Source organism: Anastrepha obliqua, chromosome 6 (genome assembly GCF_027943255.1).
Source record: "Anastrepha obliqua isolate idAnaObli1 chromosome 6, idAnaObli1_1.0, whole genome shotgun sequence".
Taxonomy (NCBI): Eukaryota; Metazoa; Arthropoda; class Insecta; order Diptera; family Tephritidae; genus Anastrepha; species Anastrepha obliqua.
This window is the reverse complement of record NC_072897.1, coordinates 1,595,053-1,610,052: the sequence shown is the minus strand read 5'-3', so window position 1 is coordinate 1,610,052 and position 15,000 is coordinate 1,595,053.

Genomic DNA, 15,000 nt, shown 5'->3' with positions numbered 1-15,000 from the left:
CATTTTCCTCTTTATGATATTATATATCCTTACTCGATGTATACTTGTACTTCAATGTATGTAATGTGCATCACAATGGAATACAATGTACTTTTACGTGAGTCAGTCACATTTTGATATGCTAATATCGGCCGCAGTAGCCGAATGGGTTGGTGCGTTGCTACCATTCGGAATTCACAGAGAGAACGTCGGTTCGAATCTCGGTGAAACACCAAAATTAAGAAAAACATTTTTCTAATAGCGGTCGCCCCTCGGCAGGCAATGGCAAACTTCCGAGTGTATTCCTGCCATGAAAAAGCTCCTCATTAAAATATCTGCCGTTCGGAGTCGGCTTGAAACTGTAGGCCCCTCAGTTTGTGGAACAACAATAAGACGCACGCCACAAATAGGAGGAGGAGCTCGGCCAAACACCCTAAAAGGGTGTACGCGCCAATTATGTATGTATGTAATAAACAAGAATCCCTAGCGGCCATCCAAATCGGTAGTGACAGATTCTGAGAGTCGAGCTGAGCAAAAAGCAAAAATAAATTTGAAACGTAATGAATTTTACACAGCTCAGCGTCGTGCAATTGAAGAAGGCTCTTATGTGCACATTTGCATAATGCATAATGCCACATTCGCTTGATGAATGCAAGGATAGACAAATACGAGATAACAGTAGAATTTTATTATAGAATGCTTGTAGTGAATCGACGTGAACAAGTCGATAAAGCATCTATTAATCGGCCGATAATAAATGGTCTCTGTGACGAGAATGGGAAACGTATTATATGTTGAGCCAAATACATAAAAAACGTATGAGCGGTACAGAGCAGAGAGGAATTTTAGAGCGTTCTCCCCGCGCCAACGATTTTTCTGTTACAACTAACAGTAGATTAGATCCGATTTGCTATAAGTGCAGACAAATAAGACACATTGCAAAGATTTGTGTAAAAAAGCAGAAGAAAACTGAACAAAATCACAGTGATCGAGTGAATAATTTAGAAGCCGGGTAAGTTGTCAAGAATGAAGAGCGTGTTTTACCACACTCAACCTGATGTCGGGTTATTAGAAAATCGAGCTGGAAGAGAATTCAAAACATTTCACCGTATTCATAACTCACAGCGGGTACACACCATAAATGATAATTTATTGTATATTATCTGAAAGAATTTCTTGAAAATTGAGCAAGAAGGGTCAACGCTTCGACTGTCAAAGCGCAGGGGTAAAAAAAAAAGTTGCAATTAAGAACCTTCCTTTGCACCCCGGCTGCCGTAGCCGAATGGGTTGGCGCGTGATTACCATTCGGAATTCACAGAGAGATCGTTGGTTCGAATCTCGCTGAAAGCAAAATTAATAAAAACATTTTTCTAATAGCGGTCCCCCTCGGCAGGCAATGGCAAACCTCCGAGTGTATTTCTGCCATGAAAAAGCTCCTCATAAAAATATCTGCCGTTCGGAGTCGACTTGAAACTGTAGGTCCCTCCATTTGTGGAACAACATCAACACGCACACCACAAATAGGAGGAGGAGCTCGGCAAGCACCTAACAGAAGTGTACACGCCAATTATTTATTTATTTTTTTTTGCACCGCAACCAGCTGGATGTTTGCCGAATCCTTCATTTTACGAGCTTCTTCCGCAAGTTTGTGAGCGGGTACTTATTTATTGCGAAGCCACTGACTGAATTGACAAGAACACTTCTTTTGTATGGGCTGATTGAGAGCTCAACAGTTCAGCAGGCACGTTGTTGTTTCCTTTTTCTCCGGTTGTTTACAACTATGACAGTATGTGTTGTGAGGGATGCCTATTTTGGTGGCTTGTTCTCCGATAGACCAAAAGCCAGTTATGACTGCCGTTAGTCTACAGATGCTCCCGTCTCTTCATGTTTATCAATGTCGACGATTGCTTGAAGTTGAAGGGGGGCCATAACGTCTTGATAAGTTTGAATTTCGTCTGGTTTCTCCACCTACAATCCGCAATTCGGAGGTATTTTAGGGAAATTATATTCTTGACTGCACCTAAAGGTGTGAATACCGGTACTGCAAGAACGTTATTCATGGCAGGTCCCCCTCTTGCCAGTTCATCTGCTTTTTCGTTACCTTCAATGTTTCGGTGTCCCGGGACCCAGATTAAGGTAACTTTATGGTTTTATGGTTTTCACTCAAGTTGGTAAGGCTATTCCTACTTGTGTTCCACCACTTTAGAGGCTGTTGCAGCCGAATCCAGTGCCTGGATTGCAGCTTGGCTATCCGAGAGAATAGCTATATTGCCCTTAAAAGAGAAATCTGTGATTAGTAGCCTACAAGCTTCTCCAATTGCCAATACTTCCGCCTGGAAGATACTGCTGGCATTAGGCAGTCTATTCCAAGTCTATGAGAATATATACCTGCTCCAACACCACAATCTATTTTACTACCATCAGTATAGACTGTAGTATCGAGGTTGTTTGGTGAGAATCCCTTATTCTCTTCCTCCTTAGATGGAAAGAGAGTAGTAAAGATCCTGTTGAAAGTTACCGTTGGGACGATTTAATCAGTCCTCTCCGAGGTTAACTGAGTTTGTCGCAATAATAGACTTGCGTGACCATAAGTTTTTTCTTTCCAGCGACCCGCTTCATTTAACCTAAATGCACTCATGGTTGCCGTATTCTTTATATGTAGGTCTATTGGAATAACGTGTGTCAGTATATTGAGAGCCTCCCTCGGACTTGCTCTGACTACACCGACCGTTATTACACAGGCTGATCTTTTTATTCTGCCGAGTAGTTTGGTATTGTAATCTCTCCCTAGAGCTTTCCACCAAACTACCGAACCATACGATAAAATTGGTCGTATAATCACCTGATACAACCATAATGTATGCTTAGGTTGAAGACCCCATCTTCTTCCAAGCATATGTTTAAGTTTGGAGTCCAGAATTACCCCTAAGTACTTGCACTGGGTGAAAGTGAAAAAGTTTGTCCGTTGATATTTGATAGGGTTAAGGTTGGTACCTTGCAAAAGTTCTGTTTTATGCGGGTTTAAACTAAGACCCAAGAGTTAAGCTCGCCTAGCGCCCTTTCGATGTTCCCACTGATCGTATTGGGACACACTCCTGACACCATTAGCACCACATGATTAGCGTACGCCACCGCTTTTACCCCACCTCTATTAAGTTCTATTTTGCTGATCACACATACACAACCACAACAACGGCCCTCAGTCTCCGCCAAATCGAGGGTGCTAAGAATCCCCGGAGGTAAAACAAAAACACATCTTAACATTGGTACGTGGAACGTCCGCAGTCTCTACGAGGCTGGAAAATTAAAAAACACAATTTTAGAAATGAATAGATTAAATATAGATATTCTAGGAATAAGCGAAGCATGGTGGCCAGACTGTGGTGAATTCAAATCAGAGAACACAACAATTTTCTATTCAGGCAATCAAAATACTAATCAGAGAACTGGCGTCGGCATCATTGTTAAAGAACAGGTAGCTAAATGTGTTATTGGATTTATCCCTAAATCAGATAGAACACTTTTATTAAAAATTAATGGGAAACCACTCATTATGAATATAATTCAAGTATATGCACCTACAGCAGATAAAAATGAAGAAGAAATAGAAAATTTGTATACCGAGATTGATGAATTAATGAAACATACCAAATCACACGAAATTAACATTATTCAAGGTTACTTCAACGCGAAAATCGGTGAAGGTTATGTGGATGGTATAGTTGGAAATTTCGGACTAGGCGAAAGAAAAGAAAGAGGCGATCGACTTGTTCAATTTTGCCAAGACCGTAATATGAAAATAACTAATACATGGTTTTATTTACCAGCTCGTAGACTATACACATGGAAATCCCCTCAAGATAGCTACCAAAATATCGTTCGCAATCAAATTGATTTTATTCTTTTTAATAAACGTTTTGGATCGCCTGTTAATAAAGTTTCAACTTATCCGGGAGCAGAGGTCCCATCAGATCATAATTTGTTATTAGCAAAAATCTCTGCAAAATTATCTGTGAGATTTAATAAAATTAAAAGAAGACGAAAATACTAAAAGTGTGTTAACAACCAAAATCAATGACGAGCTCCTCAGCATTAGGTTAAATTCAAACACTGAAGACGCGGAAAGATTGTGGGAGCATCTTAAAATGTTACTTAATACTCTTTAGTTGAATCATCTAGGTAAAAAACGATATGAAATTAATAACAAGTGAATAACAAATGAAATAATTACGTTAATGCAAGAACGACGTACTTACAAAAATAAAAATCAAAATATTATAGATATAGAGAACTTACCTATGAGATTAGACGCAAAATACGTGAAGCAAAAGATTGATTGGATGAACAGCCAGTGTGAAGAAATTGAAAGACTACAAAAACTACATTACGATTTCAATCTTCACAAGAAACTTAAAGAATCTGCCGGAAGTTATCGCAAAACTATGTCTAATTTTTTATTGGATGACAATAATGAAGTTGTGTTAGATCTTTGTCAGAAGAAAGAAGTCTGGCAAGAATACATTTATTCCATTTTCTCGGACACTAATAGATCTGCGTATCAGTCAGCACCTATTGAAAATTTATCAGGACCTGTTATAACAAAAGACGAAATAAAAAATGCCATAAAAAGATCCAAGGATAATAAGGCAACAGGTCCAGATGAGCTTCCTTCTGATATCCTGAAATTAATAAATTACGAAAATATAATTAGAAATCCTCGAAATAATTTTCAACTATATTTACGACACGGGGAAATACCCACAAGACTGGCTTAGATCTAGTTTTATTGCGCTACCAAAGAAGAAATGTGCAAAGAAATGTTGCGATCACAGACTTATAAGCTTGATGAGTCATTCATTAAACATTTTTTGGAAAATTATTCATAAAAAAATTTAAAAGAAGTGCGAATCAGCAATGGGAGAAACACAATTCGGATTTAAAGAAGGCATGGGCACACGTGAAGCGCTATTTTGTATTCAAGTATTAGTTGAAAATTGCAGAGACGTCCAAAAAGATGTGTTTAAGTGTTTAATAGATTATGAAAAAGCGTTTGACACTGTTCAGCACGATAAGCTCATTGAGATTCTACAAAACAATGTTATCGATAAAAAAGAAATTCAATGTATACGCAATCTTTATTGGCAGCAAACTGCAGGAGTTAACATAAACAACGAAACTACATACGCTATACCTATACTAAGAGGGGTTAGACAAGGCTGTATTCTCTCACCATTTTTATTTAACATCTACTCCGAAAGAATCTTTCAAGAAGCACTCTAAGGATTAGAAACTGGCATTGAAGTAAATGGGACAAACAATAAAAACATCAGATACGCTGACGACACAACTCTCTTATCAGACAGTCTAAGTGGACTACAGGAGCTAGTCAATGTTGTTACCCGTTGCAGTAAAAACTTCGGTTTAAAAATCAATATTAATAAAACAAAATATATGATTGGCAGCAGAAAAAATACCTATATTGACACAAGCTTAATGACATGCTCATAGAAAGAGTAAAAAAATTCATATACTTAGGTTGCTGGATTAACGAAAATTGGAATTCTTCAAAAGAAATAAAAGCTCGAATTGAAATTTCTAGGGCTGCATTCCATAAGCACAAAAAGGTTCTTAATAATCATAACTTCAATATTAAATTAAAAATTCGATTCGTAAAATGTTACGTACTGTCTGTACTTCTGTATGCTATGGAGATATGGACCATTAAAACCACTGAAATTAATAAAATAGAAGCATTTGAAATGTGGATACAGGTATATAGAAGAATTCTAAGAATACCCTGGGCAGATAGAATAACAAATGCTGAAGTATTGTGTAGAATTCAGCATGATCGGCAATTACTAAACACCACAAAAAGAAGAAAAGCTGCGTATTTGGGTCATATTATGAGAAACGACAAATATCATGTACTTCAACTAATTCTGCAAGGAATAATAAAAGGCAAACAAGGCATAGGCAGAAAACAACTCAGTCGCAAACTACTGCCCCAAGTATACGAACGTATTTTCGCGAAAATCGGTACTAAAGCAAAACGTGCAAAGCCTTATAGTCAAAGATAGTCAGAATTAATTTAACAACTAGTGCATCAACAAACTTTAAATATAAATATATATATATATATATATATATATAATACTAATAACATTGAACAAATGAATTTTCAATTTGTGTAATAGGAATTACCTTTTTATCCCGCACTCAAAATGAATAAGCCACCTGACAATAAAGTAAATTTACCTCCCAATTTTCCTGCACTCAAATGGGACAAAACAAAACAAACATCGAACGAATCGGTATACCTACTCATGTCCAGACCCAATAACTCAGACAATTTAAAGAATATATCACCATTTTTGATTCAAAAAGCAATCAACTCAACTTGCGGCGAAGTTGAATATTGCAAAAAAATTATTAGCGGCCAAATTTTGATCAAAACCAAAAACGGCTCACAAGCTAACAAATTAACGACACCAACAACGCTTTCAAACACAATCATTGTTGAGATTACACCACACAAGACACTTAATTATTCGAAAGGAGTAATATATTGTAACGAACTACGATCAATACCCGAAAGTGAAATACTTGAAGAACTAAAACCCCAAAATGTATGCGAGGTGATAAAAATCCTCAAAAAAGTGAATAATGACCTGATTGAAACAGGATTAAATATATTAACATTTGCCACAACAACATTGCCAACAAAAATATACATCGGTTATATTAAAACAAAAGTTCGCCCATACATCCCCCCCCCCCCCCCCCCCCCCCCATGCGATGCAAAAATTGTTTTAAATTTAATTACGTCGCTAAATTCTGCAAAAGTTCAAAGTCCTGCCATAACTGTGCAAGCAATTACCATATTAACGACGAAAACCAAGAGAAATGTAATAATCCTACGAAATGCGGCAATTGCGATGCGAACGGACTAACATGTACTAATCGCACCACTCTCGACAAAAAATGTCCCATATTTACACGCGAGAAAGAAATCCAAACAATTAAGATCACCTCACAAGTCGACAACAAAACTGCACGAGCTATTAACAAAGAACGACATCCACACAACAACTATACATTTGCAGAAGTCACCAGTCAACATACATCTAAACAAACAACACTCAACTCACAATCAGAACATCAAAACTCACCACACTTTAATCACCCACTCGCAGTACAGCCAACAAAACCACCAACAAAGCCAACCACACCTACTACCAATTCTCTCACTCAAAATAACATGGGCCCCTATTATGAGTTGCATTCGATCTTCGATATTCGTTGGTTGTCGAAGGTCGAAAATCGATTGTCAATTTGGTATTATGAGCGGTGCAACGCTGTCGAAATTTTCGTTGTATACCGAATTTAGAGTCGAATGCAATTTTGCTTTCGATTGTGTAGCATATTGTGGGAAAACTTGCTAAACTGTAAGTTGTTTGCGATTATTTATTGTTTTATAGTAACCAAATAATAAATATATACTAATTTTGTTAATATTATGCAGGTCAAAAGTCGTGAGTACCAAACAGCAATTAGAAAGGCTAGTTGCATTAATGGAAGAGAATCCACAATTCGCAAAAGGGATTTCCACCAAAGGACAAGCAGCAAAAAAATGGGAGGAATCTACAACGGAGCTGAATTGCTTGGGACCACCAGTTAGAACGGCAGCAAAATGGATTAAAGTTCATAATGGATTTTTTTTTGTGATGTTTATAGAAATACATTTTTATTTTCCCTTGGCAGGTATGAGCTGAAATACGTAGAGGAACTGAAATACATATTTTTTTCGAATGACGAATAATTGAATAAAGAAAATTTATAACAAAAATAAAACAGAAACTGTGGCGTACAGGTTTCTATTTAATACTTTTTAGATTTTTCTATAATATTCTAAGAATTTCATTTCTTATGTTTCCTGCTTCTCCGTTATTTGGCTCCACTTCAATATCTTCAGCATCATCGTTGAGGGTCTCATCGGATAACTCTTCATCCGGAAGTTGAACATTATAAAACAAGGAAATGTTGTGCAAAGCTGCACACACATTAATAATTTGTGTTGCTTTTTTGGAGAATAGTGAAGAGCTCTTGGCTCGGGTGCACTGCTGCAACTGGTTTTCTGTACTGGGCAGTAGGTTCATAAACGCCTCTTTAGATAATCTAAAGTTCTTTAAAAAACTGTAAGGAAATTTCTGTAATATCAAGTACGTCAACACATTTTGAAAATACTAAACTTACTCAGTGGAAGCCATTTCTAGGGGATTGGATGCGCCCCTCAGCTGTTTTCTACACCTAGCTAGTTCCACTAATCTTTCATCGACCGATGAATCGTCGAACCACAACTTCGTTGTACTCATTTTCACAAAAAATACTTTTTTTAACTTTTAAAAATGTTGTTAGCAAAGAATTTCAACACAATCGGTTTTTCTTTTATTTTGATTTGCTGTATCAGCTGAGAAAAAATTATCTATTGTAAATGCGTCGAGCGATCGAAATTCACAATAGTCCTATTCTTCAACGAATGAGCACCATAATACCAAATGAAAATTTGTTCGATCAGCACTTTCGACTATAGTCGAAGATCGAATGTTGCTCATAATAAGGGCCATACTTATACATACTTATACCTTATATAAATACTTATTAAATCGTTATTTAGTTAATTCAAAACAAAAACACGAACACTTATCTATTCTACTGATATAAGTTAACGTGTCCCGCAGGACATCGTTCAAAAAATTAAAGTTGCGGGCCAACCACTTGGCCCGTTACGTTATACTTACTTGTCTTGTGCTATAATTAATTCTCCTTCTTTATTGTATGTATTAGACAATATAATTTATTATGTTTCCTGAACAGAATCCCGATTGGACACTACCGGTGCAAGACTACTCGCGCCGCGCCACACACTGAACCTTTTATACTTAAACTAGCCTTATTCCTACCCTAACTCTGCTGACACAGCGGTTCCCACGATGTTGTTCATTTCATGTGAAGTTGCTGTCTGCCGGATGCTCGTGTGGATCACATTGCATTAAGCAGACGCACTGTCAGCATATTTCAATACACGGGTGTGCTTCTGCTGCATGTGAGCGAGTTAACTGTGGTGTTAACTGCCCCCCCTCTAAATATCTGCGTCCCGCAGATTGACATGCGTATTCCGGGAATCGTCGAGTGTCTCCTTTGCGTAGGTAGCAACAGGCATCGGAATGGTAGGTTGTCGTATCGGAGGGAGGTCAAGGCTTGCTGTTATCTTTCTCCAAATCCAGTAGGAGACCACGGCCAATATGCAAATAAAAAAAGCGTCAACAGCCAAAGAGACATGGAATCTCTGGCCCAGTTTGCCCAGATGGTTGATATTCGTCATGCTCAACTCGCGAACGTATTCTAGACTTGGTTTAAATCCTTGGCTTTTCACGTTGGTAACCGCCGCTGGCAATACCTGCGAGCTCTGCGATGCTCTGTTGGAAAAGGTTTCATTCTTCACCCAAATTGTCTCATTGCTGAACTGGATGAGGAATGTGCCGTTAAGGACGCTCTTGCGATTATCATTACGAACAGTCCCCTGAAAGTTGGTTAGAAATAATGTACCTTCACTAATTAATTCGATAGTTTCTCCATTTTCAGGTTCGAAGTGGCATTCAGCATCACCCCCCTTAATTAGACGTGCCAGGCATCCATCTTCGGGTAATCTTTGCAGATGGCTCATCTCGCAGATCGTTGAATTTTTGATCGAAGGACATTCACTTATTATGCCGTACGTTTCTTCCTTGCTGACCAACATTTTCGTGTAGTTTGCCACTACCCTCATACCTGCATGAACCGCAGCTCTTGTCATCAGAAAGCGGAATTCATCTGTTCTGACCTTAGGGATTGCGAGTACATAAAGAGCCGTTTGAAAATAAGGAGGGCTTCGCATATTCAATTGCCTCAATGGCATTTTGATAGGGTAAAGCCTCTTCTTCAGAAATTAATTGATGTAACTCAACCGGGTTTAAGAGGTTGGTGTTGACTATGCCCGACTTTGCCATTTGACATGCGCGTACTACCTCACTTATTTCTTCCTTGAGGATCTGTATGCGGTTAAGCAGTACGGTTTCAGCAGCCGTAGTGCCAACCTCTTTCCCAATGGTGTTCACGTAACGTGTCATCTGATTGATTTGGTTCATAGATTCCCGAGTGGCATTGAAGAGTTCCTCATTTATTTTAAATTGGTGGTTGCTGTTTGCGATTACATCATCCTGACTTCTGAGGATTGTGCCTCAGTCTGTTGCGTCAGGCGAGCCGGCAACCCATTTCTAGGCCGATCCAAGACAATTGATTGACCGGATTTTACGGGGTTTAGTGGCCCGAAGTTCGGCGAGGCGTTGGCTAATGTGGTTCAAGTTGTATGCCGCAAAGGATTTTGCGACATCATTCCTCATGCCCTTTGCAGCCGTTTCGAATTTCTCCAATGCTTCACTGAAGAGATCAAATCAATCTTATGTATCAATTTAAAATGGCCATTTACTATCTAGCCTTGACCTTGATTTATCGCTACCAATGGGGCATCGTAGCCGAAGATGTTGAATCCGCAAACGCAGGGGATTACGAGTAATCTAGCTTGATAAAATTTTCAATAAAAATTTACAAATTTTCTTAGTGTGGCAATAAAATAACATAACAAAAATCGGTAACTTCTTGTTTCAGCCTTAAGCTAATATTGCCAGTTGCGCGTGTTCTTTTCTTGAAAGCAACCTGTTCCTAATCAGAATATCCTTTGAAAGGAAAAGGGAGAAAAAGCATTTCATCGTTTATATTAAAACAAGTGGCTTTCGGGAAAAGAGGAGCGTTACCACGGTTTGCTTTTTTGGTTTTAAATGGACGAAAATTGTACCTCAAATTTTTTTGTTGATTATATATTAATAAAGTATGAAATTTGATGAATTTTCAGCCCAAAAAAAAAGAAATTCTTAGAGCGCTTTTTGTAAAAAGTGAAAAAAACGAAAGATAATGGAATAGTATAAAATAAGCAAGTAATTACCATGAAATAAAGTAAAAATGTGTTATTGTATATTAGATATTTTTATTATGAATTTTTACATGAACATAAAATATATTTGATATTTTATTATTTTTTTACGAACTTTTGATCATAACCAATTCAAATATGATGACAATTGTATTCACAAACAGCACGTTGCAAATGCTTAGAATAATTTGGATGACTTTTTAATACCTTATAATTGTTCCAACTTGCACTAAAGTCATGATGCAAAGATTCTACAGCTTGTTCACTGTAAAACCCTAATCCGCATTTGTTTTTCAAACAAAATTGTGGCACATGATGAAACAAAGCGTGAATTTTTGGAGTTACTGAAGTACCAAGATCCAGGAAGCTTTTCTGGAATTCGTCGATATCATTTTGATACGTGTCCTTTAATACTGAAGAAAAGCAACTGTCAACAACTTTCTTTAAATTTTCAAAAGCTTTTACAAATTTAAGGCACTCCAAATTACATATAGCTCTTAGTTTATCGACACTATCCAAAAGTTTTTTGCATTGATTACCTTCAAAGGCAGGAGAACCGTAAGTTAGCGACCTTTCAACGTGACAATTTTTGGCCCACAGTAAACTTACTTCTTCAAATTTTATCATCATGTCATTGAATATAGTGTTTACTGCTCCAATCATCAAATGCAACTCGGGAGGCGGAATAATGTCTAAAATTTCTTTTCGTGAATCAAGCGATGAAAAAACTGGAAGATTAACACAATTTTTGTAATTTTTGGCTTTTTTATAGTTTTTACCTTCGTGAATCCAGCATTCATAATTTCTTACACAGTTTCCAATACTTCTAGAGTTACCACAAAGATTTAATTTACCACTCTGAGCGTCGCACCATGTGCATGGATGTGTACTAGTATGAGTCATTAATCCAGTGATGATGTTTGCTAATTTAAGATCAGTTGCAACGGTGCCGAGAAGATCATTTATGTCCAAAGCTGACCAAATGAGTTTAACATTTGTAAAATTCTCTTGAACGTTAGGTGCAGCACATAGAAGTAAAACTTTTTTGACACCAGAAGATTTAAATTTTTTCGTAGAATTTTTGAATTTTCATTGTTTTTGATTCTTCTTTAATCTGTAATGAGGCACATATTTTTAAGAATCCACCTCCTCCATCGATGCCAAATTTAAAATGTAGTTCATCTGCGTTTTGCTCACGCTCTCCACATACGAAATTTATGAAACCTTTTGTATCTTTACAAATTATAACTCGCTCTGGTTCCTGAGTTACATTTTTAGCCTTCTCACGTATAAATGGAAAATCGCGTTCTTCAAAGAATGAATCTAGTTTGTGATTCTTTTCGACAATTTTGTTTCTCAAATGTGGTTCAATAATTCGATTACTGTTTGATACTTTACGAACTGCTTTTGCTATCTTATAGATCGTATTATTGTTGCAATTTAAATCACTCTGTAATTTATATAGCTCATCATTAGAAATTTTTGAATTTTTTGTCATTTTTGGTTTAACATTAAAAATTAACGGCTTACCGCGAGTTTGTGACAATACAACCAGATTTTTATCTTCCGTCTTCTTTTTAGTGCTGGTATTTTTCTCATTTATAACACTCTTCAACAATGAACTAATTAACTGTTCTTTTTCTGTTACATTACAATTATTTTCAATTTTCTCTTTGACATTAGCGATTAAAATACTAGGAGTACACTTATGTCCTGATCGTAAATAACCTAGGCAGTTTTCACATTTTTTGTTAATATATTATTTGTCGATTTTATTGTTTTTAGAGTATTATTTTTGTGAAAATTTGCGACAATTGTTGGCATTCTCACTAATTCACATAAACGACATTCGCATTTTTTTATGACAGAATTTCGAGTATTTCTTTGCAGCGGCATAAATTCACAGTAATCAGGTAACTTCAATTTATATTTTTCTTCGTCACAGTTATTGTTAGATGAACGATACACTTTCAATTTGCAACTAGCACACACGACAGCTGGTAATCTCTCATCATTTGTATTGTAACCACTCAACAAATTTAAAATTTTTGTTTTTAGCACTCCTTTAACTTCAATAAGTATTTGAGCCTTTTTCAAACAAATTAAACATAATCTATAACGATTTTGTTCGTGAGTTCTAGCCTTCTTATACGATAACCGCGCCATTATAAAATAAAGAATGTCAACTTTTTTAACAAACGAAGAATATTGCAAAACTTAAAGGACATGTATTTTTCACCATAGCAAAAAATAAAATAAATTTTTACTGCTTAAAAGAATAAAATATCTTATGCAAGGAAGGTTCACTCAACAACATTAAAGATACCGACCGGGTGTCAACAGCGCATTGCATTGTTTTGCTTCCACGCGCATCACAATCATATGCAGAATTTTGAAAGTAAACAAAGAGCATGATGTCTTATATATAAACTTTTTAAATCTTTAGGATAAGAATAAGTTATTAGGAAAGTTATTAGGAATAAGTATTAAGTTCTAAATCATAAGCAAGATGTATAAAGTTTTGAAAGATGATCAGTTAAACAATCTTTTAATTATAGTTTTTCGTAGATATATATTTTCTTTTGCATATAATTGTCAATATTTTCAATAGATATTAAAATATTATCAATTATTACATGAAAAAATATAGTCAATATTTTCACAATACAATATTTTTATTTTATGTAACGTTAATTATATGGATATTTTATATTATTCGATTTTTTCGTTTTTTTCACTTTTTTCAAAAAGCGCTCTAAGAATTTCTTTTTTTTTGGGCTGAAAATTCATCAAATTTCATACTTTATTATAATCAACAAAAAAATTTGAGGTACAATTTTCGTCCATTTAAAACCAAAAAAGCAAACCGTGTTACATATATGGCAAACAAAATATTTTTTTTGTACAATTTACAACGCCTTAATATACATTATTTGAATATATTTGGCGTGTTTTTTTCTTTTTTCTGTCTTTTTTGATTAACAGTTTCTTTCTCTCTTTTTTTCTTGAATATAAAAAATTGTTTCATATAAAAATATTTGTTTTTAAATTTTAGTTTTACTTTTTAATTTTGTGTATTATTTATATTAATTAATTAAAATTTTGTGTATTAATAATAGTTAAAAAAAAAATTTTTTTAATTATAATTTTTTCTTTCTTTTAAACTGTCATTCTTTTTATATTGTATATATATAGGTATATATTTTTTGTATATTTTTTACTCATTCACTCTTCCTTATGAGGAGTCGAACCCCGATATTCAAAGAATATCCACCAATTTTATGGGTTGGAAGAGAGCTGCTTTTCTTTGTACTGTGCCTCCCCCCATAAAAATCGTGAGGGTGAAACTATCCAAAAATTAAACACCTTGGGCAATTGGAGGTGACTGATTCACAGCAGCTACAAGTGCTAAATCTTATTTTACGTCGTGCTATGGCAGGGCTGAATTTAGAACTTGTTGGGCGTAGTTTCTTTGATCCGAAGGCAAAGCAGTGTCTAAACAGTTTTTACCTCGAATTATGACCTGGATATCAAACTTCAATACGACAACATGAGCAAGACATTCTCTTAAGTGCTGAAATTGCTCATAAAGTAAAGCGCATTGATACGTTATATAAAATTCTACAAGATTGCGTCGGTAAACCAGACTACAATGATGCTTTTAAAAGAGAAATCGTTGGAACAATAATCCTTACCGACTATAATAATAAAACATATCGGATAAATGACATGGATTTCCAACAGTCACCCAAGTCGAAATTTCCAACCAAAGACGGAGAGATTTCGTATATTGACTATTATAAAAAACGTTACGATTGCAATGAATTTGCATGATGTTATTTTCCACTATTAACGGCATACCTTCCTCTTTATAATGGAATAAACACCCGATCATTTACCATATATTAAAAAATAGCATTTTTCTTTGAATATCAAAATAACACCTTTGTTTGGAAAATCCTTTATGTCAGCTTTATGTCGCATACCTAAAGAAA